Genomic DNA, 27995 nt, shown 5'->3' with positions numbered 1-27995 from the left:
GAACTTGAAACTCTTTATAAAGCTACTTAGCCTTTCTGGGCACAAATTCTCGTATTTCCTCTTTCTGCATGTTGGCTGGATTCCCCTACTTCTCTCTGTGGCCCAGCGCTCTGTGCTTACATATCACTGCATTCTTGGCTTATCAGGGCTGTCCCATGACAGCTTCAGTTTCTAGTCTGTCAAAGCTTTCACCTCAGTTCCACACATTTGAGTAACTCATTCCGTTTCTCAAACGGAAATTGCCAGAAGAGAAACTGAGCAACTGATTTTGAATCAGATACCTAACTCTAGTTAAAGTTTGGTCAATATGTGAATACAATATTCTAAATCTTTACTTTTCTTCCTACCTAAAAAAAAAAAAAAAGAAAAAGTCTCTGGATTCCTTAAAATGTGCAGAATCCATCTAAATCATGTTCCTCCACTGCTCTTAGTGATTAGATATTTGTACATTGTTATTATGATATATTTACCATCAGAATTCTCAAAAGAGGTTTCAAACGTGCTATGCAGCCCAGCTTAGAATGCTTGTGGACTTTCACTTTCTCGATGCTTCTAGCTTTTCCTACGTTCTCATTCTAAGTTAATGACTACTTCTTACATGTCAGAGAAATGCACAGGAAGGAATTCTTCCATCTTCAGAACACTATACACACACCTGCATCCACACCTGTTCTCTCCTTCTTCCCTCTTGTTATGAAGGAGTAATGAAAATTTCTCCTCCCAGAGCTCTAATGCACTTTCATTTACCCTCTTCGAATTTCTCAGGGAATTTGTTTCTCAGCCACCTCTCTGATGAATACTCCTTACTGGAAATCACAGATGTTGTCATTTCTATTTATTTTATTTTAACTTTTATTTGAAGTTTAGGAGTACATGTGCAGGTTTGTAACATAGGTAAACGTGTGTCATGGGGGTTTGTTGTGCAGATTATTTCATCAGTTATATATTAAGCCTATTATCCATTAGGTATTTTTCCTGATCCTCTCCCCCTTGTCAACCTGCACGTTCCAGTAGGCCCCAGTGTGTGTTGTTCCCCTCTGTGTCTATGTGTTCTCATCATTTAGTGCCTACTTAGAAGGGAGAACATGGAGTATTTCATTTTCTGTTCCTGGGTTAGTTGGCTAAGGATAATGGCCTCAGTGGCCTCCAGCTCCATTCATGTCCCTGCAAAGGACATGATCTCATTATTTTTTTCATGGCTGCATAGTATTCTGTGGTGCATATATAACTTATTTTCTTTATCCAGTCTGTCATTAATGGTAATTTAGGTTGATTGCATGTCCTTGCTATTGTGAATATTGTTGCAATGAACATAATGTGTGCATGCATATGTCTTCATAATAGAACAATTTATATTAATTTGGGTATATAGCCAGTAATGGGATTGCTGAGTTGAATAGTATTTCTGTCTTAGGTCTTTGAGGAATGACCACACTGTCTTCCACAATGGTTAAACTAATTTATACTTGTACCAATGGTGTATAAGATATAGGTGAAGGGGAGGAAGGCAGCAAATCACACTGCCATGTGTGCACCTATGCAACAATCTTGCATGTTCTTCACATGTACCCCAAAACCTAAAATGCAATAAAAAAAGAGTTCCTTTTTCTCCACAACCTTGCCAGCACCTGTTACTTTTTGACTTTTTAGTAATAGCCATTCTTACTGGTGTGAGATAGTATCTCGTGGTTTTAATTTGCATTCCTTTCATGATCAGTGATACTGTTTTTTTTTCCCCCATAGGCTCGTTGGCCATATGCATGGCTTCTTTAGAAAAGTGTCTGTTCATGTTCTTTGTCCTCTTTTTAATGGGGTTGTTTGTTTTTTCTTGTAAATTTAAGTTCCTTATAGATGCTGGATATTAGACCTTTGTCAGATGTATAGTTTGCAGAAATTTTCTCCCATTCTCTAGGTTGTCTGTTTACTCTGTTGACAGTTTCTTTTGCTGTGCAGAAGCTCTTTGGTTTAATTAGATCCCGTTTGTCAATTTTTTGCTTTTGTTGCAATTGCTTTTGGTATCTTCATCATGAAACCTTTGCCTGTGCCTATGTCCTGAATGGTATTGCCTAGGTTGTCTTCCAGGGTGTTTATAGTTGTGGGTTTTACATTGAAGTCTCTCATCCATCTTGAGTTAGTTTCTGCATAAGATGTAAGGAAGGGGTTCAGTTTCAATCTTCTGCGTATGGCAAATAATCCCCAAACCACAAAAACCTTCCAAATGTTGTCTTGTTGACATATTCACCCTTTACAGTCAAAGTCCTTGAAACAGTTTCCTGTAGTTGTAGGAGTTTCATTCTTTCTTTCCTATTCACTTTTTAGCCCATTGTAATCCGATTTGTTTCCCTACCATTTCACAAAAACAGTCCTTGCTAAATAAGTGATAATATCCATGTTGCTTAATATAGTACACACTATTCACTATTAACTTTACTGGACATTTAACAAGTATTTGACATTATTGGTATTTCCATTTTTTTAACATAATATCTTGGTTTCTATGGTGATACATTCTTCTCACTTTTCTTCTACTTTTCTGGCCTTTTCTGGTTAGCTTTTATTTATGTTCCATTTTCTTTTTTCATATATTACATTTCTTACAATATGGTCTTGGATTTTCATCTTTTATTTGTCTCTACTATTTAAAAGTGATCCTAACCATTTGCAGATCTTAAAATATTTAACTACTAAAAAATTTCAAGGTATATTTGTACTCCAGAATTCTCTTCTGTGTCTCACACACGCACACACATATATATGACTCACATACATAGACACACACACACACACACACACACACAGAAATGTGTATGTGAAATCTCCCCTCCTAAGTTTAACAGGAACTTCTGAAGCCCGACATTTCCAAAAGAAATAACATTTACCTCATATCCTCTAGTTGCCAAAAGTTCTCTAGTTCTTACCTCAGTAAAGGTACTTTTTCATATAATTCTTCATACAGAAAACACAGGAGTCACTGCTGGCATTTTATTATTCCTTATCTCTCATATTTCATCTAGATTTCCTCTTCTCTCCACTATCATTAGTAGAATACTACTCTGTGCTACTATCACTTCTTGTTTGCATTTCTGTAATAGCCTCTTATTTCTTATAAATGCATTTTACATAGAGTATCCAGGGTCATCTTTATATTTAGCTTTTAAACAATTTTTTATGCAAGATATGCATATATGTAGTTAAAAGGGTCATTCCACAAGGTTTGTAAAAACAAAACAACATAAACAAAAAGTCGACACAAAATATAACACAAAAAATCAACAAAAAATCAACACAAAACAAGTAATTTCCCATTTTCAGTTTCAATATATATTCTAAAGAGGCAACCACTTTCAAACTTGTTAGCTGTCTTGCACTATTTAGCTCTCTCTCTCTAGATAACATTCCTACAATAATGATGCTGGTACTGTTTCTTTTTCAGTTTTATCTTTGCTTTTTATTTGTTTTTCATAAATTACCTTTTAGTCTCAAACTATAGAACATAAAGTTCTAGCTGACCTTCACCTTCTAACCCAAGTATGAAACACACACAGAAACATGCACTCACATTTCTCATATTTCCATTTTCACAACATGGTTCTAATATAATTTTGGAGTGAGCAATTTTTAGTTTTAAATCATTTTGACAAACTATTTCCTTTGAGCCATATTAATATTAATTTTGCTTTCCTGAACAACATTTTGATTTTTGTGGAACTGCTAATTTTATTTAGTTTATTTTCTATACAATTATTAATTGATTATTCCTCAAATCGCTCTTAGCTTTTAAACATATATAACAGCTTGTCAATTTTATCATACTAGTGACAACTTCCCTGAAATTTTCTGATTTTCTCCTATATGTATGGATAGCTAACTATGTCTGCTGCACAATTGCTGTACTGGGGTCTCCTTTAATTATCATCTTGGGAATTCTCTACTTATTAATGAATTGGAGTCTGGTTTCTTAGATCTCTGACTTCAGATAGTTTGTAATTGTTTCTGCTAATACAACATTCTCAACCTCTTGTGGCTCTCTTACGTAGGTCAAGGGGGATACGTGTCATTATACACGAGGGTCCTCCACTTATCTTTTTCTGGATAACTTCGTCTCTATTCCTGCCTTCTGTTAGGATGGTCATGTAGATCCATGAGTCATATACCTAATCTCTACAGCAAAATATTGTCCAGCCACACCCTTGACTTTGTTTTCAAAGCATTTTTTTCTAGTATTACATCTCATATTAGCATATTTTGCAAACTGAATAAGCTGAAATTTTTTTCAAGCCATTGTGTTGGCTTTTTGTTTTTTATGAGGATTTTCCCTGAATTTATGTTCTTCCTTTCATATTTTACTATAAGCATCCAAAAGAAACTAGCTCTATTTTCAACACTTTGCTTGAAAATCAAATAAATTAAATATTCAAATTTATAACTTAGAAGTTTTGCTTTCCACACTACTGTTGAACATGCTTCATTCAGCTTTCAACCACTGCATAATAGGGATCACATTTACTCCAGTTTCCAATAATGTAGTCCTCATTTCTTCCTGAGCCCCATCAGTAACTGTTTCACCACCTATACTTCTATCAATAATTGCTTCAGGGCATAGGCTTTTTCTCTGTATTCTTTGTATTATTCTCAGTATTCTTCTATCCTCTACCCATTTCTCAATTCCTAGCCATTTCCACATTTTGAGTTGTTTGTTACCATAGCACCCCATTTCCCAGGATTTAAAATCTGTTATATTCCCAAGGCTACCGTAATAAACTAGTATAAACTAGAAGGCCTAAAACAGGAAAAAATTATTGTCTCCCAGGTCTTAAGCGTAAAAGTTTAGAATCCAGGTGTCAGCATGACTGTGCTCCCTCTGGAGGCTCTAGAAAAGAATCCAGTGTTTGTTGCTTCCAGTTTCTGGGGGCTGTCAGCATTCCTTGACTTGTGGTTGCATCTCTCCAACATCTCCTCTGTGGTTAAGGTGCCTCTTTTTCTGTCTTCCTTAAATCTCCCTGTGCTTCCCCCTGATAAGGATGGTTACTGGATTCAGTGCCCACCCAGATAATCAAGAACAAGCACCTCATCTTGATGTCCTTAACTGAATTACATTTGCAAAGATCCATTTTTCCAAATAAAGTAACATTCACAGATTCCAGGGATTAGGATGTGCATATATCTTTTCATGAGCCACCGTTCAATTCACTATAGTGAATTAATACTTTCTGTCCTCTGTCCCCAGATCATATTCCTCCCACATGCAAACTATTCTATCCCAATAACTGCAGCTCCACTCTAAATCTAAAATCTTATTTAAATACCATGAACTCAAATGTCCCCAATCTCATTATCTAAATTATCTAAATCAGTTGTGAGTGAGACTCTGAGCATCATATACCCTGAGGAAAACTTCCCCTCCATCTGTGGACCTGTGAAATTTAAAATAAGTTATCTGCTTCCAAAATATAATGGTGGGAGAGGCACAAGATAGACATTCCCATACCAGAAAGGAAATTGGAAGGAATGGAGAAATGAATTACATGAGGTTTCAAGGTCTGAGAATCATGCTCTGTGGCTCAATGGACCCTCTGGGCTGTGGCTTCCCTTTCTGTGCCCATGCCTCTGCCAACCTTTGTCTTTATTTCCATGGTTTCAACCTCCAGCCTGAGGCTTTGTCTTCAGAGTCACTGTCCCTCTTTCTGGAGAGTTGGCACGTTTGGAGCTGAGTAACTTTCTCAGCAATTTCCTTACTGTAGAACTCTGGAAGTCTGACAAACTTGTTCCAATTTCTATCTCTGTCTTTTTCAGTCAAATCTGATAGACTCCAAGAATCCTGGCTTCCAAAACAGTGAGAGAATGCATTTCTGCTATTTTAAGCTATCCAGGTTGTGGTAATTTGTGACAGAAGGCACAGGAAATGAAAATAGTATTACACATTACCTGGCAATGTATATCCTTCAATGTCTATCTGACAAATACTGTATAAAAGGTATTTTTTGAGGCATCACATGTCTAAAAATATCTTTCCATATACCCTTGCTTATAGTTTGGGTATAGAGTTTAGTTTCAGAAATGATTTCTCTCAGAAATTTCAAAGCATCATTTTTCTAGTTGTGATAGGCAGAATTCTAAGACGTCCACCTAAGATCTTTGGCCCCTGGTTTACACACATTACCTCCTAGTTATTTAATCAATACCAATCAAAGTACTGCCATGAAGGAATTTTGCAGATGTAATTAATGTTCCAAATCAGTTTACCTTAGGATTGGCAAGTTACTTGGTAGTGCTGATCTAATCAGATAAGCCCTTTAAATGCAGAGTTTCTCTTTGGCTGGTCACCTAATGTTTTAAAACTGGCATATTAATCAAAGATGTTCAACATATGAATAATGGGAGTTTTAGAAAGACATTACGGGAAAACAGAAAAAATAATGATTTCATATGTATAGAATGAGGTTTCTGTGCACCACTTCTGCTCTGAAGATAGAGAAGGCCATGTGGCAAAAAAAAAAAAAAAAAAAAAAAAAAAAATGGAGGTGGCCTCTAGGAGTTAAGAGTGGCCTCTGCATGATAGCTAACAAGAATGGGAACCTCAGTCCTACAATCACAAAAAAACCTGAATTTTACCTGCAACAATGAGCTTAAAGCAGACTCTACCCATTGTCTCCATATCAGAATTCAGCCTAGCTGGCCCCTTGATTTCAGCCTTAGCAGAAAACCCAAATAGGCTTTGATGAACTTCTGACCTACAGAGTTATGAGCTAATGAATAGGTGTTGTTTTAGGCTGCTAGATTTTTTATTGTCCTGCAGTAGGATACTAACACACGTTGTCTCTATTGGTATGTTTTTGAAAAATCTAAACACATTGTAATCCAAAGTATGATATTTAATTTCATCCTCCTTAATAAGACTTTTAGAATCTTCTTTTTGATACACTGCTCTGAAATTTCTAAATTATATACATTTAACAAGAAACTACTTCCATTCTTTTTTCTGGGTACATGATGAGCTCTTTTAATAAAGAAAAATTTTGCCCATGGAAAATTTGTTGAAATCATTATTTTTTCTGTTTTCCCGTAATGTCTTTCTAAAACTCCCATTATTCATATGTTGAACATCTTTGATTAATATGCCAGTTTTAAAACATTTTCTCTAATTTTTCATTTCCATGCTTATCTTTTCCTTTTGACTTAATTTCAATTTCTAGCACTTCTATTGAGTTTCTCACTTCTGCTATCATAATACTCATTGCCATAAACTCCTTTTCTTCTCTGATTTTCAAAGTGTAATTTAGTTGTTTTGTGGATACACTCCTTTTACTCTCAGACAATATTGACGAGATTTTTTTGGGTGTGTGGTTTCCAACTTTTCTCATGAGCTTCCATTTCCTCAAACTTTGTTTTTTTTCAGTTAGTGGTGTTTTGTCTGTGTCTCTCATGTTAGGGGCTTTCTTAAGATGTCCAGTGCTTTTTTGCTTTCTGGTCATACATGAGAGTACAGTACTAAGTACTGACAGGAGGGTGTTGCATGTCGGAGAGTTGTCATCTGACTGTTGTATGACTAGGTGATTCAGAAGGACTGTTTCATTGGAAAATCTCCAATATTGTGACCTATACTTCTTTTCTCTGACTCTGGAAAGGAGACTGTGTCAGTAACTAGGCTATAAGCCTTAGCACTGTAATTGTGTAAACACACCAGCTGGTCAGTGCTCAAGGAACAGGACGAGGGCAAAAACGTATAGTCTTGATATTCAATATATAGCATTTAATTTAGTCTGTTTTCAGTATGGTACCTCTGCCTATTCACTCTCAGTTCAGAGGCTCTGCTTTAATTTCTCCAGAGAGTAAGCATCCTGTTTCTGCTGAGGGTAGAAACATATCTTAGTGTGATTATTTCTTGAATGTCTGATTCTGTTGGTGGTTTTTAACTTCTTGAAGAGAGGAAATACGTATTTTTTTTTTATTCACCAGTGTTATCAGTTAGAGCCTGTTGCAGTTACAGACATGTAATTAGCATTGATTAAGTTTTGTTAAGTATATGTATAAATGAGTTGATGAATATTAAGGGATGCCTCTTTCAGGCTGTGCAGACTGGATTTTCTGAAGAAAAGTGGACAATACTGATGGGATAAAGCTGAGAAGTTCTTAATTGAAAAAGAGATACAAAAGAGAACCCATAATAGTGTCTGAAAAATGAAACAGAATTGAGGGCTCTGTCATATCCCTTTCTTTGTATACTACAGTTTTCTCTGGAGAATTTAGTTATCCTTTATTAGCTGTGTAATTCTGAGCATGATGAATACATTCTTCAATTCTTCATTTTTTCCTTTGTAAAATCACACAATAATGTCTTATACACTAGCTTTTTCAAGGGTTGCTCATTAGATACATGTAAAGCCATTAGTATTCTGTTTGCCTTGAATATTGAATGCAGTTATTAAAAACATTTTCTTTTCTTCCTTACTTCCTCTATGTCCTGCATTGATTAGATATGAGGAAGATATCCTTTCTAGGCAATGAAAGACTTAAAACAAGTTACCTTGGGACACTGTGAAATTTGCTTTTATAGCCGCCTTAAATATTAGGATAGATTTATCTGTCAGATCTTGATTGACTAAGCCAGACTGTGGATTAAATGAACTCTCAAGGTCTCTTTCAGGCTTGCTGATTCTAAAGTAGAATATTATAACTAGCACTAGGGATGTCACTCATAATGTGGAACAATCGTACTTACCAACAGCAGTAGCACTGTAATTGTTCTAAAAACGTAGCTAATCTTACAAGGCTTAAGGTGTATTAGAAAGAAATGTCAGAATAGCTAAGAGTCAAAGTTTTATATATAATATCCTTGAAGTCAGGAGATTCTATCTTATGTATTCTACATTTATCAATGTAGAGAACATGCTCTGACATGGAATATTGGCTAAAATGAGAACTGCAGGGTGGGCGTGGTGGCTCATGCCTGTAATTCTAGCACTTTGGGAGGCCGAGACAGGCGGATCAGCTGAGATCAGGAGTTCGAGATCAGCCTGACCAACATGGAGAAACCCCTTCGCTACTAAAAATACAAAATTAGCTGGGCATAGTAGCACATGCCTGTAATCCCAGCTACTCAGGAGACTGAGACAGGAGAATTGCTTGAGGCAGAGGTTGTGGTGAGCCAAGATCGTGCCATTGCACTCCAGCCTGGGCAACAAGAGCAAAATTCCATCTCAAAAATATAATAAAAGAACTGCAGGACTTTCTTGTTATGACAGACAAGAATCATCTAAACACTCAGCATTTCAGCATGGATTTTGGTTAGTAATCTTTCTTAGGTCAGTCTTATCCAGCCAACATATACAATTTCAGGACCTATTAAATGCAGAGAACTATTACTTTAACTTAATTTTAATTTTGTGCAATATTGGAAAGAAATATTACTCCAGGCTCATTTTTTTTCTTTCTTTGAAGCTTGACTTAATAAGTAGTGTCTTCTTATGAAATGTTCAAATTGCCAACACTGAGCAGAAACAGAGGCAACACTGAACTGAAAAGCATCAGCTAATACCTCCATGCTCACAACTTGTCTAGGGGCTAAAGTCAAAGAAATTTGGGCCTGGTAGCTATGACACTTTGGTGTAGTGTATGAGTTTTGTAGTATAATTCATGATCTACAGAAAAGGCTGTCTTTTTGTTTGTTTGTTTCATATGGAGTTTCACTCTTGTTGCCCAGGCTGGAGTGCAATGGTGCAATCTCTGCTTACCACAACCTCTGCCTCCCGGGTTCAAGTGATTCTCCTGCCTCAGCCTCCTCATGCCAGGCTACTTTTGTATTTTTAGTAGATACTGGGTTTCCCAATGTTGGTCAGGTTGGTCTTGAACTCCTGATCTCAGGCTATCTGCCCACCTCAGCCTCCCGAAGTGCTGGGATTACAGGAGTGAGCCACCATGCCAGCCAGAAAAAGCTGTTTTAATCATATGATTGAAGATGGTCTTTGCCACACCTGATCAATTGAAAAGACTCCTTAAATACAGTCATAGGATTAGGTCAATTTCTGAAATATTCTATTGAAAATAGCAGTAAGAATGGCATAGATTTTCTGTTTTCGAGTTGCTCAGTAATTGAGCTCAAATGCTCAGAGTCAAAATAAGCATTGGTGTTTCAGTTTGTGTGAGAAATTTCCCAGGCACCCAGTTAAATTGTCCTTAGAATATAGCCGTGGTTGAGGGATACCATGAAAGCCATTATCTTGACTGGACATTTTTGTCATTTAGCAATTACAAAGGCTTATAAATTCTGGGCAGAAAGAATACCAAACTTCTTTTAAATTAACTCCTCTAGTCTGTAAGCAAATAAAGTGAGTCAGGGACTTGCTGGAAGTCTCTCTATTTGATGGGGAGGAGGTTGGAGCTAAAACTTTCCTGGAAGTCTGTTATGCAGAACCATGGCTCACTAGGTCAGCTTTGCCAGTGGTTTGAATTGAGAGAGAAGTTGTGACCACTTACGAGAAACAATGATGACTTTCAGAGAAGATCATCCTCAGACTTATATATTGGACTTTTTTTCTTCAAGTTATTCAATTATGTTTATAAATATGAGTTAAATTTGTTTTACCTTTTTTTTTATTGTAATTTACATTCTGGGGTACATGTGCAGATTATGCAGGATTGTTCCATAGGTACATACATGGCAATGTGGTTTGTTGCCTCCATCCCCCCATCACTTATATCTGGCATTTCTCCCCATGTTATCCCTCCACAACCTGCCACTCTGCTGCTGTGCCTCCCCTGGCCCCTCCCAACAGACCCCAGTGTGTGATGCTCCCCTCCCTGTGTCCATGTGTTCTCATCGTTCAACACCTGCCTATGAGTGAGAACATGGTGTGTTTGATTTTCTGTTCTTGTGTAGGACATGAACTCATCATTTTTGATGGCTTCATAGTATTCCATTGTGTATATGTGCCACATTTTCCTTGTCCAGGCTATCATCAGTGGGCATTTGGGTTGGTTCCAGGTCTTTGCTATTGTAAACAGTGCTGCAATGAACATACGTGTGCATTTTTCTTTATAATAGAACGATTTATAATCCTTTGGTTATATATACTCAGTAATGGGATTGCTGGATCAAATGGGATTTCTATTTCTAGGTCCTTGAGGAAGCGCCACACTGTCTACCACAATGGTTGAACTAATTTACACTCCCACCGACAGTGTAAAAGTGTTCCTGTTTCTCCACATCCTCTCCAGCATCTCTTGTCTCCAGATTTTTTTAATGATCGCCATTCTAACTGGCGTGAGATGGTATCTCAATGTAGTTTTGATTTGCATTTCTCTAATGACCAGTGATGATGAGCATTTTTTCATATGTTTGTTGGCCTCATATATGTCTTCTTTGAATAGTGTCTGTTCATATCCTTTGCCCACTTTTGGATGGGTTTGTTTTTTTCTTGTAAATCTGTTTTAGTTCTTTGTAGATTCTGGATATTAGCCCTTTGTCAGATGGGTAGATAGCAAAACCTTTTCCCATTCTGTTGGTTGCTGGTTCACTCTAATGATTGTTTTTTTTTTTTTTTTTTGCTGTACAGAAGCTCTGGAGTTTCATTAGGTCCCATTTGTCTATTTTGGCTTTTGTTGCCAATGCTTTCTGTGTTTTAGTCATGAAGTCCTTGTCTATGCCTATGTCCTGAATGGTATTGCCTAGGTTTTCTTCTATGGTGTTGGGTTTTATGTTTAAGTCTTTAATCCATCTGGAGTTAATTTAGTGTAAGGTGTCAGGAAGGGGTCCAGTGTCTGCTTTCTGCATGTGGCTAGCCAGTTTTCCCAACACTATTAAACAGAGAATCTTTTCCTCATTGCTTGCGTTTGTCAAGTTTGTCAAAGATCAGATGGTTGTAGATGTGTGTGTTGCCCCTGAGGCCTCTGTTCTGTTCCATTGGTCTGTATCTGTTTTGGTACCAATACCATGCTGTTTTGATTACTGTAGCCTTGTAGTATAAAGTCAGGTAGCGTGATGCCTCCAGCTTTGTTCTTTTTGCTTAGGATTGTCTTCACTTTGTGGGCTCTTTTGGTTCCATATGAAGTTTAAGGTGGTTCTTTCCAGTTCTGTGAAGAAGGTCATTGGTGGCTTGATGAGGATAGCATTGAATCTATAAATTACTTTGGTCAGTATAGCCATTTTCACGATATTGATTGTTCCTAATACATTGGTAAGAATATATTGAGGAATTTTCCTTGGGTAGAGGTTAAACTGAAATTAAATTGTCTGTATGTTTCAATTTCCTTATTTGTTTACAGAATCCTAACTTTAGAGAATTTTAATGTGTGTAAAATCTAAGTGGAAGAAGGTAAGCGCTATATATATTGAAAGTAGGCCTATTCTGTACTCTGTTAAGCTGTGAGAAACGTCTTGATTTTCAAAGTTATGATGTTTGCCATGTTTATCTTCATTTCAGTGTGTTGTGTTTCTCTTCTGGTAATAGAAGCACAGGAACAAAATCCATAGTTTTCAATACTTCAATTTTTTTCTGTTGGCAAATTTTTGTTTCTCAAATAAAATATCTCCTGCATCTTACCTATTCTCAACTGTGTGGTCAAAAAGCTTGAAGTTGTTGCCTCTTTGTTTGAGGGGAATGGAGAAGGAAATGCTGATACTGATAACCACTTTATCAGGAAAGGTATTTTGAAAGTTTGATGCTTTCTGGATAAATTCCTATCCCAGGGTAGAAAAAAATAGAAATAGCTTATCAAGTAGCTTACCTATTTGAGAAACTTTGTTTTTTATCTTCGAAAATTTTTTTTACCTGCAGACTTTTTTCTCTAAGATGCTAAATGAATGAAGGAACTGTTAAAGTTAGTGGAAAATAGATTTCCTAAAAATTGTGAAATAATTATTTGAGTCAACATTTCTTTCATGAAGTACAAGAAAAGATTAATGAAGATTAATTTAATAATAGAACTTTAGGATTTAATGCTACTAGTATCATATTTTTTTCTACATTTGCTGCATGTAAAAGCCCTCGTTAGAGTCCAGGTTTATGGAAGTGAAGGCAATGTGTATTCCATTTCATGTTCTAGAAAACTGTTTAAACTTCTAACATGGCCTTATGGTTGTATAACTCCAGCCAATTATGTACTTTTCAAGAGTATTTTCATAAGGTAGAAAGGTTCTCTGTTGCAGTTGTTGAGATCAGGTTAAAGCAACAACAACAACAAATACCTATTTTATAGCAAAAGAAAGAAAACGAATTAAAAAAGATTTTTTTGTATACATTCCAAAACACACAAACAAGATATGTTTTTCTCTCCCTGACATTTTCCCTAAAACTTCGCTAAACAATAGGGAGCAGTGATCTTTTCTTTTTCTAAAAGGGAAATAGATACACCCTTAACTTAATCTTATTTATTTATAGCCTGAGAATGTATTTATTTAACGGGCATCAAAGTCAAATTATAGTTTCTAAAACATTGAACTTTGCTAACCAAGACTGAAAAAAAGATCTATTCTTGATCAGCTTTATATAAACATTCGATTGTTTACCAAGAGGATAGTTTTATATTACCATTCTTTTTGTACTTTGTACTTGGTTGAACTAGCTGACTGGTAAGAATTCTCAGGAAGACTAAACTCAATTTAGCATTAGCCTAAGAAAAATTTAATTAGAAATATGATACGTTGGTTGCATAATAAATCATGTAATAAATTCCTGAGCTCATTGTGAAGGATTGTGAGTTATGGACTAATTTGAATAATCCAGCCCAACTGAGAATGCCTCACTGTCATTTGTATATGAAGAAAAGCAGCCCGGTAGTGACTGATCTGTTTTTACTGTCAGTTGAAGTGATTTCTAAAGAAAAAGTTAGAAAGAGTTGCTGAGAGCTTAGGATGAAGGATGTTCAGAAATGTTTTTCTCTTTGAGATTTATTTACTTATTCTTATTATCCCTGTAGGATTACAAATAATGTACTTCAGGCCAGGCAGCATTAACATTCGTATGTCTTCTGTGCAGACAGAAATGCAGGGTGCCGTGGACCCTATACCTATTGGATATGGTTAACGATGGGGACCGCAGAGAAGGGAAAATGGAATGTGGGTGGGATAGAAGTCTGCCAAATAAGATAATGTGCAATACATTCATCAAGGTCATGGGCTTAAATGCCTTTAGGAGTGTGTGAGCATCCTAGTGAGTTGAAGAAAACATGCCTCGTTTCAGAAGTTGCACCTCCAGAAAGCATTGAATTGTTGCAATGAATTAATCCAGTCTTAGTGTTGCTAAAGTGTGGGATCCACTCATAAATGAATTGTATCCCAGATGAAGCTCAGCACTCATTTACAGGAAACAACAAAATATAGACACCCAGAAATGTAACATTGACTAATATGTCTTGCAAAAAATCACTAATATATCTAAAAAATCGATAATAGAAAATTATTGCTCATAATAAGGGGAAAAATCAGCCAATAGAAACGGATTTAGAAATGAAATGGGATAAGAAGGCAAAAATTTTAAAACAGCTTTCATAAATATGTTCAAAATAAATATAAAATATTACAAATAGAAAGTTGACCAAGGGAATTAATGAAAAATAACACTTTCACTATGGAAGCCAAATAATTTGTTGCCTAATGATGTCACCAAAAATTAAATGCATGAGTTTTGATGTGTGTATTTGTGTGTATGTAACTTGAAATACAGATACAAGCTGTCTAAAAAGCAAAAAGCATTACTTTGGACCTCCAGGCTCAGTAATGAAACATATGTATATAAAAATTACCAGATAGAGATGATGTGTTTTGAATGGGAAACAGGGTTTCTTTTTTTTTTTTTTAAACACTTCAGTAGTAGTTGTATGACAAACACATACATAAACACACAGAGATTTACTCCTTTTTAGATAGATTGATTTCTATTATGTGGGATATATTTGTCTGAGTCTTTAAATATAGCATCCTTCCAGACTTACCAAGTGAAAAAGTTGATCATGAAAAAGACTGAAAAAGTATTTCATTTTCATTAATTTGCTCTTCTAATAAGAACTATTTGAAAGTTAAAACTTGTTTGTTTGGTTTTGTACTTCAGAGAGAGAAAGTTGGAGAAAAAAGAAGAAAAGGATTGTTGAGCTAAATGCTAGAGGCAGGCTCTTGACTTTTACAGTAACTAAGTTCTTGGGTTCAATAGATAGCTTCTCCAAATTACCCAAATGACTTTAATTTAGAACAACCTGTGCTGTGCAGATACTGGCAAGAAAGAAAAGCAGATTTAACACTTCCTTTCAGTACTGAACAAAAATTGGCATAGTTTATAAATTATTAATTCTTATTTTAATGATCTTGATTCAAAAGATAAGCAAATTCACTTCAGATTAACCAAACCAAGTAGGTTGCATTGTGTTTTGTGAGCACAGTTAAGGTCTGAAATTTGGTATGGGCCACTGAAATATTATCAAGTAATTCCACTTTAAGTATTTCCCAGAGAGAATTCCAACTGTCTTATCCTATTTTGTGGGATTGTGCAACTTGCCTGGTTCTCACCCTTAATGTTCTAATTCCTTGGGCTTGTGGAAGAGCTTGATTTTTAAGTTTGTTTTGTTCTGGTTTTTGGTTTGCTAATAGTATAGTTTCTCTCCTTTTCTCCATCAAGATTTTTCACTGATTCTAGTTCTAATAGGTTTTATAAGGTAGAGCAACACTTCTTTGAGTCATGAAAACACTTCCTTACTAAATGTTACATAGAAAACCTGTGGGTAAAGAGGGGAAACATTTAGGTGCCTCTGAAAAGCCTCCCTATCCCATGTCTCTGAGGAAAGTCCATGGACCCTTGTCGGTAAAATAGAATAGGTATTATTTCTGTCTCCATAGTATGTTTGTTAGGAGGATTACAATAAAATGAGGCTTTTTTTATGTTTATCATATGGTAAAAATGTATCCTGACCTTTGATTTTAAGTAGGTTGTCGTTGTCTCCTTAACGTATTTTAGAAACAGAAAATGAAGAATTCTAAATCTCTAGGCCTAGCTTTTCTAGATGAAACAGGATACTATATGAAGGAAAAATGTGTTGTTGAGATGGCTAGAGAGACGGACCAGCTCAGTTATCCACTGATCAGAAGGAAAATACCTTTCCCCTTTCACGTGTGTGAATTCATGGACAAATGCCTGAATATTTCAGAACGGTTTCAGGCTTAGACAATTATTGTGAAGATCGTACAAAGAGTTGCTGTACACCCCACACCAACTATCCTCTGTTGTTAAAATCTTACTTAGTTTTTTTTATTACAATAAACAAATCAATATTGATACCTTATTTACTTAAGTATATAAATTATTCCAGTTTCTTTATCTTTTACTTAACAGGGGTTTTTTTTGTTTGTTTGTTTTTTTGCTATTCTAAGATCCTGTCTAGAATATTACATTTTTCATCATGTTTTGTGGACACCTCTTGACTGTGACAGTTTTCTCAGATTTTCTTTGTTTTTGAGGATCTTGACTGCTTTGAAAAATATTGGTACAGTAATCTTCAGAATGTATTTCACTGAGGTTTTTCTGCTGGTCTTTTATGACTACATTGGTATACTGTGTTTCTGAGAGGAAGGCCACAGAGGTGAAGTGCCATTTTCATCACATTATATCAAGGATATAGACTGTCAACATGATTTATTACTCTGGATGCTAACCTTGATCACCTGACTTGATACAGTGTTTGTCAGATTTGCTTACTGTAAAGTTTCTCTTTTTGCTTCCTTTTTATTCTCTGATGTTTGGGAACAAAGTCCACACTTAAGGAGTAGGAAGTTATGCCCTACTTCCTTAAGGACAAAGTATCTGTTAATAATTTGTGATTCTTAAGCATGGGAGATTGGTGATTGGTTTATTTTCCCCTATTTATTCAATCATTTATATAACTCAGTGTGGATTATCATATACTATTATATACTTTAGGTTATAGGTCCTACTATTTCATTTACTTTTGCTCATTTTTTTCTGCTTTGGCCATTTGGAGTTCTTTGATTTGGTCTAAAATGCTCCAGGCTCATCTTCTGTATTTCTTGCCCCAGTCCTAGTATCAGGCATTTCTCCAAGGAGCTCTGGCTCCTTTAATCAGAATGGTCTTAGAAATCAAGATCTTGTGCTAAGTGTATTCATTGCTACTGATGTGCCATTGTTTCTAGGTGCTTTCAAGCAGACAGTGCTGGAAATATATGCATATATACTAATCTATGTATATTCATATATATGTAAAATATATAAATATTTCTACATGTAGCCATCTATATTATAATGCATTAAGCTAAACATGACTTCATACTGATGTCTTCAACTTTAACTTAACCCATTATCACATGGGTTATATTAGCATTCTTCACCATTGCATTAGTTTCCTATTGCTACTGTAACAAATGACCACAAATTATGTGGCTTAAAGCAACACAAATTCAACTATCTAATAGTTCTGTGGGTCCAAAATAGGGCAGTCTCATTAGGCTAAAATCAAATGTCAGTATGGCTGCTGTGCTTTTTTTGAAGGACCTATAGGAGAATCTATTTCCTTGCCTTTTCCAGCTTCTGTAGGCTACATTCGAATGTTTATAGCAGCTCTATTATTGTTATTATTATTATTTTGAGACAGAGTTTTGTTCTTGTTGCCCAGACTGGAGTGCCATGGCATAATCTCTGCTCACTACAACCTCCGCCTCCCAGATTCAAGTGATTCTCCTGCCTCAGCCTCCCGAGTAGCTGGGATTACAGGCACACACCACCACACTGGCTAATTTTTTGTATTTTTAGTAGAAACAGGGTTTTACCGTGCTTGCCAGGCTGGTCTTGAACTCCTGACCTCAGGCGAATCACCCACCTTGGCCTCCTATAGTACTGAGATTACAGGCGTGAGCCATCACACCTGACCTAACAGCTTTGTTATAATCACCTCAAACTATAAGCTCATATAAACATTAGAATGTAGGACATTATTTTTTAAATTGATTGGGTAAATACCTAGGAGCAAAATTGCTGGATTATAAATAAAGATTATGTTTAATTTTTTTAAATCCAACAAACTGTTCTCTTAAGTGGGTGTATCATTTTGCATGACCACTAACTACAAATCAGCATTCCTGTTTCTCCATATACTCACTAGCAGTTGATACTGTCAGTATGTAAAATTTTTGTCATTCTGACATGTGCAAACTTTTGTTTTAATTTATAATTTGTTAATGATAAATACTGTTGAACACATTTTATATGCTTATTTGATATCCATATATATATATATTTATATATATATATATATTTTATTAAAGTTCTGGGTACATGTTCAGAATGTACAAGTTTGTTACATAGGTATACACATGCCATGGTGGTTTACTGCATCCATCACCCCATCATCTACATTAAGTATTTCTTCTAATGCTCCCTATCCCCCTCTCTCCCCACCTCCCCTATCCCCCACCTCCTCCTATCCCTCCCTTAGCCCCCCACCTTGAGACAGGCCCTGGTGTGTGATGTTCCCCTCCTTGTGTCTATGTGTTCTCATTGTTCAACACCCACCTATGAGTGACAGCATGTGGTGTTTGGTTTTCTGTTCTCATGTCAGTGTGCTGAGAATGATGGTTTCCAGCTTTATCTATGTCCCTGCAAAGTACATGAACTCATCCATTTTTATGGCTGTGTAGTATTCCATGGTATATATGTGACACATTTCCTTTATCCAGTCTATCATTGGTGGGCATTTGGGTTGGTTCCAAGTCTTTGCTATTGTGAACAATGCTGTAATAAACAAACGTGTGCATGTACCATTATAATAGAATGATTTATAATCCTTTGGGTATATACCCACTAATGGGATTGTTGGGTCAAATGGTATTTCAATTACTAGATCTTAGAGGAATTGCCACACTGTCTTCCATAATGGTTGAACTAATGTACACTCCCACCAACAGTATAAAAGCATTCCTATTTCTGCACATCCTCTCCAGCATCTGTTGTCCCCAGATATTTTAATGATCGCCATTCTAACTGGCAGAAATAGGAACACTTTTACACTGTTCGTTTGAGTGTACATTAGTTCAACCATTGTGGAACTCCTGCAGAATACTGATTCTTCTCATTAGCACATAGTACATTCTTCAAGATAGACCATATGTTAGGCTACAAAACATGTCTGAACAAATTCAAAAAAGTCAACATTGTATCAAATACATTTTCTGAGCACAATAGAGTAATACTAGAAATTAATAACAAAATGCACTTTGGAAACTGTAAAAACACATTTTAACAACATGTACCTAAATGATTACTAGATCATTGACAAGAAGTAATTTAAAAAATTTCTTAAAATAGAAACACAACATACCAGAACCTCCTAGATATATAAGTGGTATTAAAAACGAAGTGTATAGCAATAAACACCTATATCAAAATGTAGAAAAAATCATAGAAATAACGATATACTTTAAGAAAGTAGGAAAGCAAGAATAAACCAAAAGTAGTAGTATAAAATGAGTAGTATAAAGGAAATAATAAAGATCAGAACATAAATAAATTTGAAACCAAATATGTAAAAGAAAAATAGAACAAAGTTTTTTTTTAAAAGATAAACAAAATTGGCAAACCTTTAGCTAGACTGAGGGGAAAAAAGAGAAAGGACCCAAATAAATAAAATTAGAGACCTTATAACTCATACCACAGAAATACAAAGGATCATTAGAGACTATTATGAACAACTGTATGCCAAGAAATTGCAGAACATAGAAGAAATGTATAAATTCCAGGAGGTAAACAATCTGCCAAGACTGAATCATGAGAAAGTAGAAAACCTGAAAAGACCAATAGTAAGAAACAAGTCAAAGCAGTAAGAAGTCTCCCATCAAAGAAAAGCGTTATGACCTCATGGAATTATTGGTGAATTTTACTAATCACTTAAAGATGAATTAACCCTAATTCTACTCAAATTATTTTTAAAAAGTAGAGAGAAGACTTCCAAATTTATTCTAGGAGTCTGGCACTACCCTGATAATGAAACCAGACAAAGACACACACACAAAAAGAAAACTACAAGTCAGTATTCTGAAAGAACATAGATGCAAACATTCTTAACATAATGTTAGCAAACAGAATATGAGGGCACATTAAAAAGACAATTCACTATGGTCGAGTTGGATTCATACCAGGGGTGTAAGAAGAGTTCAACAAATGCAAATCAGTAAATGTGAAACATCACATAGGCAAAATCAAAGAAGTATATCATATGACCATTTTAATATGAGCTGAAAAAGCATTTGATAAAATTCAACATCTCTTCATGAGAAAACCTTCAACAAATTGCGTATAGAAATAACATAACACAAGATGCAGGATACATGTGATAAGCCCACAGCTAATATCTTACTTATCAGGGAAAAATTGAAAGCTGTTATACTAAGATCTGGAACAAAATAAGAATGCCACTTTCCCCACTTTAATTCAACATAGTGTTAAATATTAGAGCAATTAGGTCATACAAAGAAATAACTGATATCTAAATTGAAAAAGAAGTCAAATTATCCCTGTTTTCAGACAACATACTCTTATATTTACAGCAACTTAAAGACTCTATCAAAAAATTTTGAGGTAAGGTTGGGGGCAGTGGCTCATGCCTGTAATTCCAGTACTTTGGGAGGCTGAGGCAGGTGGATCACCTGAGGTCAGGAGTTCAAGACCAGCCTGGCCAATAGAGCAAAACCCGTCTCTATTAAATAATACAAAAATTAGCTGGGCATCACACCTGTAATCCCAACTACTTGGGAGGCTGAGGCAGGGAGAACTGCTTTAACCCGGGAGGCGGAAGTTGCAGTGAGATGAGATCACACCACTGCACTCCAGCCTGAGTAACAGAGTGAGACTCTGTCTCAAAAACAAAAACAAAAATGAATAATTATGAGATGAAAAACAAATTTAGTAATATTACATGATACAAGTTAACATAAAAAATTTGGGTGTTTCTATATGGTAACACTAATCAATCTGTAAAAACAAATCAAGAAAACAATCTTACGTTAAGTACAAAAAACTTCTAGTGATGAATGTAAAAAAGAAGTGATAGACCTATATACGAAAAACTAAAACCCTGATGAAAGAATTGAAAGATGACTCAAAAAATGAAATGATACCTCATGCCCATGGGCTGGAAGATTTATTTAATATTGTTACAATGTCTTCACTTTCTAAACTGGTCTAAAGCTACAGTGGAATCTTTATGAAAATATCAGTGACATTCTCCACAGAAATAGAATAGCAAATCTTAAAATTTACACAAAACCCCAAAGATGCCAAAGAGCTAAAGCAATCCTTAGCAAAAATAATGAAGCTAGAGGTATCCCACTACAAATCAAGTACAATTGATTTCAGATTGTACTGCAAAGCCATAGAGATCAAAACAGCCTGGTACTGCCCCAAAATAGACACCAATGGAATTGAATGGAGAATCCAGAAATAAATTCATATGCTTGCAGTCAATTCACTTTTGACAAAGGTGACAAGAACATATATTGGGGAAAGGCCAGTTTTTAAAATAAATGGTGTCAAAACTGGATATCCATATGCAGAAGAATTAAATTAGATCCCTTTCTTTCAGCATATATAAAAATTAACTCAAAATAGATTATAGACTTAAATAGAAGTCTATATAAATAAAACTATGAAACTACTAGAAGAAAACCTTGGGGAAACGCAAAGGACATTGGTCTGGGAAAAGATTTTTTGGGTGAGGCCTTGAAAGTACAGTCAACAAAAACAAAAATAGGCAAATTGGATTACACCCAGGTGAAGAGCTTCTGCACAGAAAAGGAAGCTGTTAGCAAAGTACAGAGACAACCTATGGATAGGGAGAAAATATTTGTGAGTTATCCATATAAGGGATTAATAACAAGAACATATAAAGAACTCAAACAATAACACAAAAAACCCAAATAATATTTTTAAAATTGGATAAAGATATGAATAGATAGTTTTCAAGAGAAGACATACAAATGGCCAATGGGCACATGAAAAAATGCTTAACGTCACTAATAATAACAGAAATCAAATTTTAAAAAGTGAAATTTTGTCTCACCCAGTTAGAATAATTTTTATTAAAAAGATGAAAAATAACAAATGCTGATGAAGATGTAGAGAGAGGGGAATATTTCTACACTGTTGGTGGGAATGTAAAGTAGTACAGTCACTGTAGAAAATAGTATAGAAGTTCCACAAAAACTAAAAACATAAGTACTGTATGTATCCAGCAGTCTCTGCTGAGTATTTTTCCAAAGGAAAGGTAATCAGTATATCCAAGAGATAGCTGCACTCCCACATTGATTGTAGCATTACCCACAATAGCCAAGTATGAAATTAACCCAAGTATTCATCAGTGGATAAGTGCATAAGGAAAAGATGGTATAAATACACAATGGTACATTATTCGGATATAATAAAAAATAAAATCTTGTCACATGTAGCAACATGAATGGAGCTGGATTGCATGATAAATGAAATAAGTCGGGCACAGAAAGACAGATACTGGATGTTCTTACTCATATGTAGGAACTAAAAAAATTAGATCTCATGGAGGTAGAGAGTAGAATAGTGGTTATCAGAAGCTAGGAAGTAAAGTGGAAAGGAAGAATAAAGAAAGGTTGATTAAAGGGTACAAAAATATAGTCAGATACAACAAAAAGTTCTAATATTCTAGAGTACTATAGAAAAGTTATCAATAATTTATTGTATGTTTCAAAATAGCTAAAAGAGAAAATTATAATGTTTCTAGCAAAAAGAATAGATAAATGCATGAGTGATGGATATCCCAATGACACTGATTTGAGCATTACACATTGTATACAGATATCAAAATATCACAGATACCCCAGAAGTATGTACGCTGTAACATATCTGCAACACAAAACAACCAAAAAAGTTTGACTTTTTTCTACAGCAATTAATAAGAAAGGAGACTAGGGTCTAATTCTTCTTTTGATTTTCTTATTTTTGATATCATATAAAAAGTACAAGGAACTTTCTACTCAAATTGAAGTTCCTACTCACCTGCTCGTCCATCTTACAATATCAGCTGGCACGTGTTAAAGTGTCATATTCAAAGTATTGTGCTGCTGCTAACATTTGTAAGTGTGAGGTGATTGGAAAAAGTCATAATTCAGCTTCCTCTGAAAATCACCTATCAAGATGCAAATATCTAAAGCTTTCCCTCAGGGAACTCATCTAAATTCCATCTTTGTCTGTCATTTTTTCTCAGCTCCTGTCATTACAGTATATAGTACCTATTGATCATTCTGCCATATTTTTAAAGTGCTTTTGAAACTGGAAATCTGTCAACTTAATTTTATGATTTAGATTATTTTGAAAAAGGTCTTCATTCACCTTTGCTACATGTACATAGAAGTTACCTTCAAAGGCAGAACCAGCCATCCATGAGGGAAGGTAAGTGGATCAGGGATCACCCACTTGGTATGATTGGAGGAGTTCTAGGAAATCCCAACCCCCCAATCGATAATGCAGTTTGCTTATGCTTAGAATTTAATTCCTAGAGTTCCAAATGTTTGGACTTCATATATAAGAATTTGTGAACAGTACTCCTGGGAGAAATAACAGAATACCTAATGGTCATTTATTCTTTATAGAAACATGAAAATTCCTTTTGAGAGAGCAAATTTCCAGAGGAAAAAAGATGAGAGACTGAAAAGATGTTGAGAAAATGGTTTCCCCAAGGAGATACAGGAGAAATAGCTCTGGAACATTGAAATATTACCAAATTTAACTACTTCACAGATTGGCTTTATACTAACCTCAGAAGAGGGCCACTTCCCTCGAAGTAGACTATTTTCTCTGAAGGGCTACACTACTAAAAATGTTTGCAATGGTAAAAATGTCTGTTTTGAGAGAAGAGTCATCCTTTGATGTTATTCCCTGATTTTAGCCAGCTGGAAGAAAAGTGATCTTTAGTTAACGCTTAAATTTCCATGCTAAGCGTCCTTAAAAACAGAACAAACACCTTCAATGATAGAGTCAAGGCTGTGTCTCCTTCACTCAATGGTAAGAAACAAACAATCACAACTTCGAATTTACTTTAGAACAGCATTTGGCCTCACAAGAAAAGTTCTCCAAAACAATTTTCTTTTACCTTTGTCTGGCTACTGGTTTAGGATGCTGTCAGGATGCTAGAAAAACAAACTGCGTGGCTTATAAACAACAGAGATGTATTTCTCGTTCTGGCCTCTTTTGTAAGAGCAAAGGCTTATCCCCAATATCACCACCTTGGGAGTTAGTATTTCAACATAGGAATTTTGGGGAGAACCCCAAAATTTGGACGATAACAGGTAGCAAGTCTGATCATGAATTACTGAATGAAGTTGGCCTTACCTGTTTCCTTCACTACTAAACTCAGCTAACTTCAGTCAACCATTTCATAAACTGATACTGGCAATTACAAGATGAATAAACAAAAAAACGAATTAAACAACATAAACTCGAAAGTAAAATGAGACTGCTCACCTGAATTTTTCTATTAGACTATGACTAATGAGATGACTTTTTTAAAGTCCTTCCACTTTTCTTGGTTTCATTTGTCCTCTCAAGTAAAAGGATAGGGTTGCTCTCAGTGATTTCTGTAATTAGGGTGATGTTTATCTTCCAAGCGAGAACTCGTTTGAGAGCAAAAGGAGTAAGTATGCCGAAAACACAGGCAGAAAGAAGGAATGCCTCAGGAAAACTAGTATGTTATGATCACCCTACTTAAAATGTATAGAAACCTCTTGGAAGTTCTTATCGGTATATCGTGTCCTAGGAACTTGTCTCCTCCTCATAAGGGTGATGAGCACTCAGAACATTTTACACAGTGTTACTCTTACATGTAGCCATAATTAGGTGCCTGAGTGCAATGGAGTTCATCTGGCAAGCGAGAATTGGAACTTAAACATTATGGTTTCCATCCGCCTGTTAACTTTAAAGGAGAAGTTTTAACACTGGAAGTAAGTATTCAGAAACCAAAAATGTCATTCTGAATGTGAGTAGAGTGAGGCAGGTAGGACATTTGTCTCTATCCCATTTACTCAGCATAGTGACCATCATAAAATAGACATTCAGCAAAACTCCTTTAAATGGATCTTCTGTTTCTTAGCTGATCATTAAACAGTGTTTGACAGATGCCAAACCCTATTTTCACTCTTTGATCACTATAAGTAATACAGAATCCAAAACCTGTTTCCAATAAAAGTTCAAAGTGGTTCCTAATATAACATGTATTAATTAAAATAAAAATAAAAAATAAAGTGGTAGTGAACCTCTTGATGATAGGAGAGAAATGTACAAAGAGCTTTGTTTCAATAACTTGTGAATTTTGAACATTAAATATTCTTTTTATTTTTTACTTTTTAATGGTGAGAGAAGGGATGAGAGAGACATTTTATACAACTGAAAACAATTCGGGAAGAGAGATTTATTCAGTAGTGTTGTGAAAGCATCATTAAACAGAAGAAAGATACTCGGCCTTGGGAAGAAAGAGAACAGGGACAGGTGTGGGAACCTCAGCAGAGGAGTTTACAGAGAGTCTCTCTAGAACATGGCTATTAACAAGGCTTAGCCCAGTCCAGTCCTATGGTTCTTTATTCAGGTTTTTACTACCTGGAAGAGATACAATTGACAAAACTTCATTCCATTGCTTTTATTTCTAGACCAATCAGCTATAGTGAGAAAAGACAAATCATTTAATCCAGATATGACCAGTGAAGGATTTACTGTCTGCCAAGTAGTCATCTAAATATATGTGCCAAGTACAATGTTGCATCTCAAATTAAAAAAAATTAAAATTTGGGGGTGTTACAGTGAACTAAATATGGTTTGAAAAAGACTCCATACTTCTATATTTGAGTCCTTCTGGACAAACTGTAACCTCACTTAATAAGTAGACAAGATTAAAAACCTAAGAGTATGCGCTTGTTAACAATAGCTGAGTCTTGGCCAATCCCAGCAGCTATATTTCAACCACTCATACGTTGCTGAGTGTTCACACTGTGTTCAAGTGAGGCAACTGCCAGCCTGTAACCAAACCAGCTGTTTCTTTACTTCACCCAATTTCTGTAGGTCACTTTTTTTGTCTATAAATCTTCTTCCACCACATGGCTGCGTTGGAGCCTCTCTGAATCTGCTGTGATTCTGGGGGTTGCCTGATTCGCAGAACATTTATTGTTCAATTAAACTCCTTTAAATTGAATTTGTTTGAGTTTTCCAAGGCACAGACCCTGAGAAAAGTATTTGAGTATAAGAAACTTATTTGGAAGACAATCCTTGAAAATGCCAGTAGTGAAGCGTGGAAATGTCACAGCAAAGGAAAAAAGGCCAATGAAGAATATTTTATCAAGCAAGTTACTACCGCTGTGAGCAAACAGACCTTAATATCACTAAAAGGTTCTGAGAAACAATGTAGAACATACACCAACTTATTGGTGTTATCGGTGGAGCCATGCTTCTGTGGAGAATTTGTTCTTTTACACGTCTGTCCTGATTGTGCAAGGACATAGTAGGTATCAGCAGTCAGGGTAAACAGCTTGAGCAAGGAGCGATTGTGTGTTGCTGGTTGCGAGTAGTCCTGCAGGCAAGTAAATAGTAAATGACTGAGGAGGTAATATTGGTGCAATAGAAATAGCACAGTCTTTGGGATAGTTTGGTACTTGGAAAATAAAGTTAGATCCTTAACTGAGGTATTTCATTGAGAAAAATGTGGTTTAATGAGTAAGTCATGAAAAATAAAGCTGCGATGGTCTTATAATAAGATATATCAGATTATTTAACAACAAATAAAATGCGATTGACAAAAACAGAAATAGAGCATGTGTGTATGTAGCTCAAAGTCAATAAAGTTAAAGGTATGGTACGAACTAGGCTGACTAGACATCAGACCTTATATCATGTTTGGGGTTAACAAAGTCTTTTGGGATTTATTTAAATCCATTTATATCCTGCAGATGTTAGCTACAGTGAATAAGTAATTTTTATTCATTTCTTCTTTATTTTGACTTTTCTCTTGTTAGAAAGGAGGATTGGACAGCATGGAAATTTTAGAATGAAGGCTGGATCTGACTATCTTAGATAATGGAAAGTCTTCCAAGATAAGAAAGGAAAGAATTACGCTTTTGGTTCGGGATGTAAATTGGTTCAACCATTAGGAAAACAGTATGGTAATTCCTCAAAGACCTAAAAACCACTTGACCCAGCAATCCCAATGCTGAGTATTACCTAAAGGAATATAAATCCTTCATGCATCGTTCTATCATACAGATGCATGCATGTGTATATTCATTGCAGCTCTGGTCACAATATCAAAGACATGGAATGAACCTAAAAGCACATCAATGGAAAGACTGAATAAAGAAAATGTGGTTCATATTTACCATGACATACTATGCAGCCATAGAAAAGAATGAGATCATGTCTTTTGTGGGAACATGGATGGAGCTGGAGGCCATTATCCTTAGCAAACTAACATTGAACAGAAAACCAAATACTTCATGGTTTCCCTTATAAGTGGGAGATTAAAAAACAAGAACTTACTAACACAAAGACAGAAACAACAGACACTGAGGTCTACTTAATGGGGGAGGGCAGGAGGAGGAAGGAGTATAAAAAATGACTACTACTCTTAGTACCTCAGTGAAGAAATGATTTATACAACAAACCCCTGTGGCATGAGCTTACCTATATAACAAATCTATACACGTAACCCTGAACTTAAAATAAAAGTTAAAAAAAAAAAGAAGGAAAGCGATTGGAGGATACTGAAAAAGGGCTTCGCCTAAATTGGGGTATGATGCTGAAGTGGAAAACAGAAAACTGTGTGTAATTTTGAATTGTTGGAGTTAAAATATCTGTATTTTTATGATGGCAATGCTCTGTCAGTTTTGGCTCACATTGTTCTTTTTTTCCCAGTTGTGTTGAGTGCCTACAGTTTCTGTCTAGCATTCCATTCTCCTTTATGCCTCTCTGTCACCTTCATCCTCACTACCCTCCTTTATC

At 35.6% G+C, this 27995-nt stretch overlaps 1 long non-coding RNA gene across 2 annotated transcripts in view; it reads left to right on the top strand.

Moving 5' to 3' along the window:
• The window catches only part of LOC105719559 (uncharacterized), a 661868-nt gene that overhangs the window by 228873 nt on the left and 405000 nt on the right, over positions 1–27995 (top strand). The gene's annotated exons all lie outside the window — the stretch shown is intronic.

This window comes from Aotus nancymaae, unplaced genomic scaffold, assembly GCF_030222135.1.
Source record: "Aotus nancymaae isolate 86718 unplaced genomic scaffold, 86718_ANA_hifiasm-v0.15.2.pri h1tg000002l, whole genome shotgun sequence".
In the NCBI taxonomy this organism is placed as follows: domain Eukaryota; kingdom Metazoa; phylum Chordata; class Mammalia; order Primates; family Aotidae; genus Aotus; species Aotus nancymaae.
This window is presented reverse-complemented; position numbering and strand designations above follow the sequence as displayed.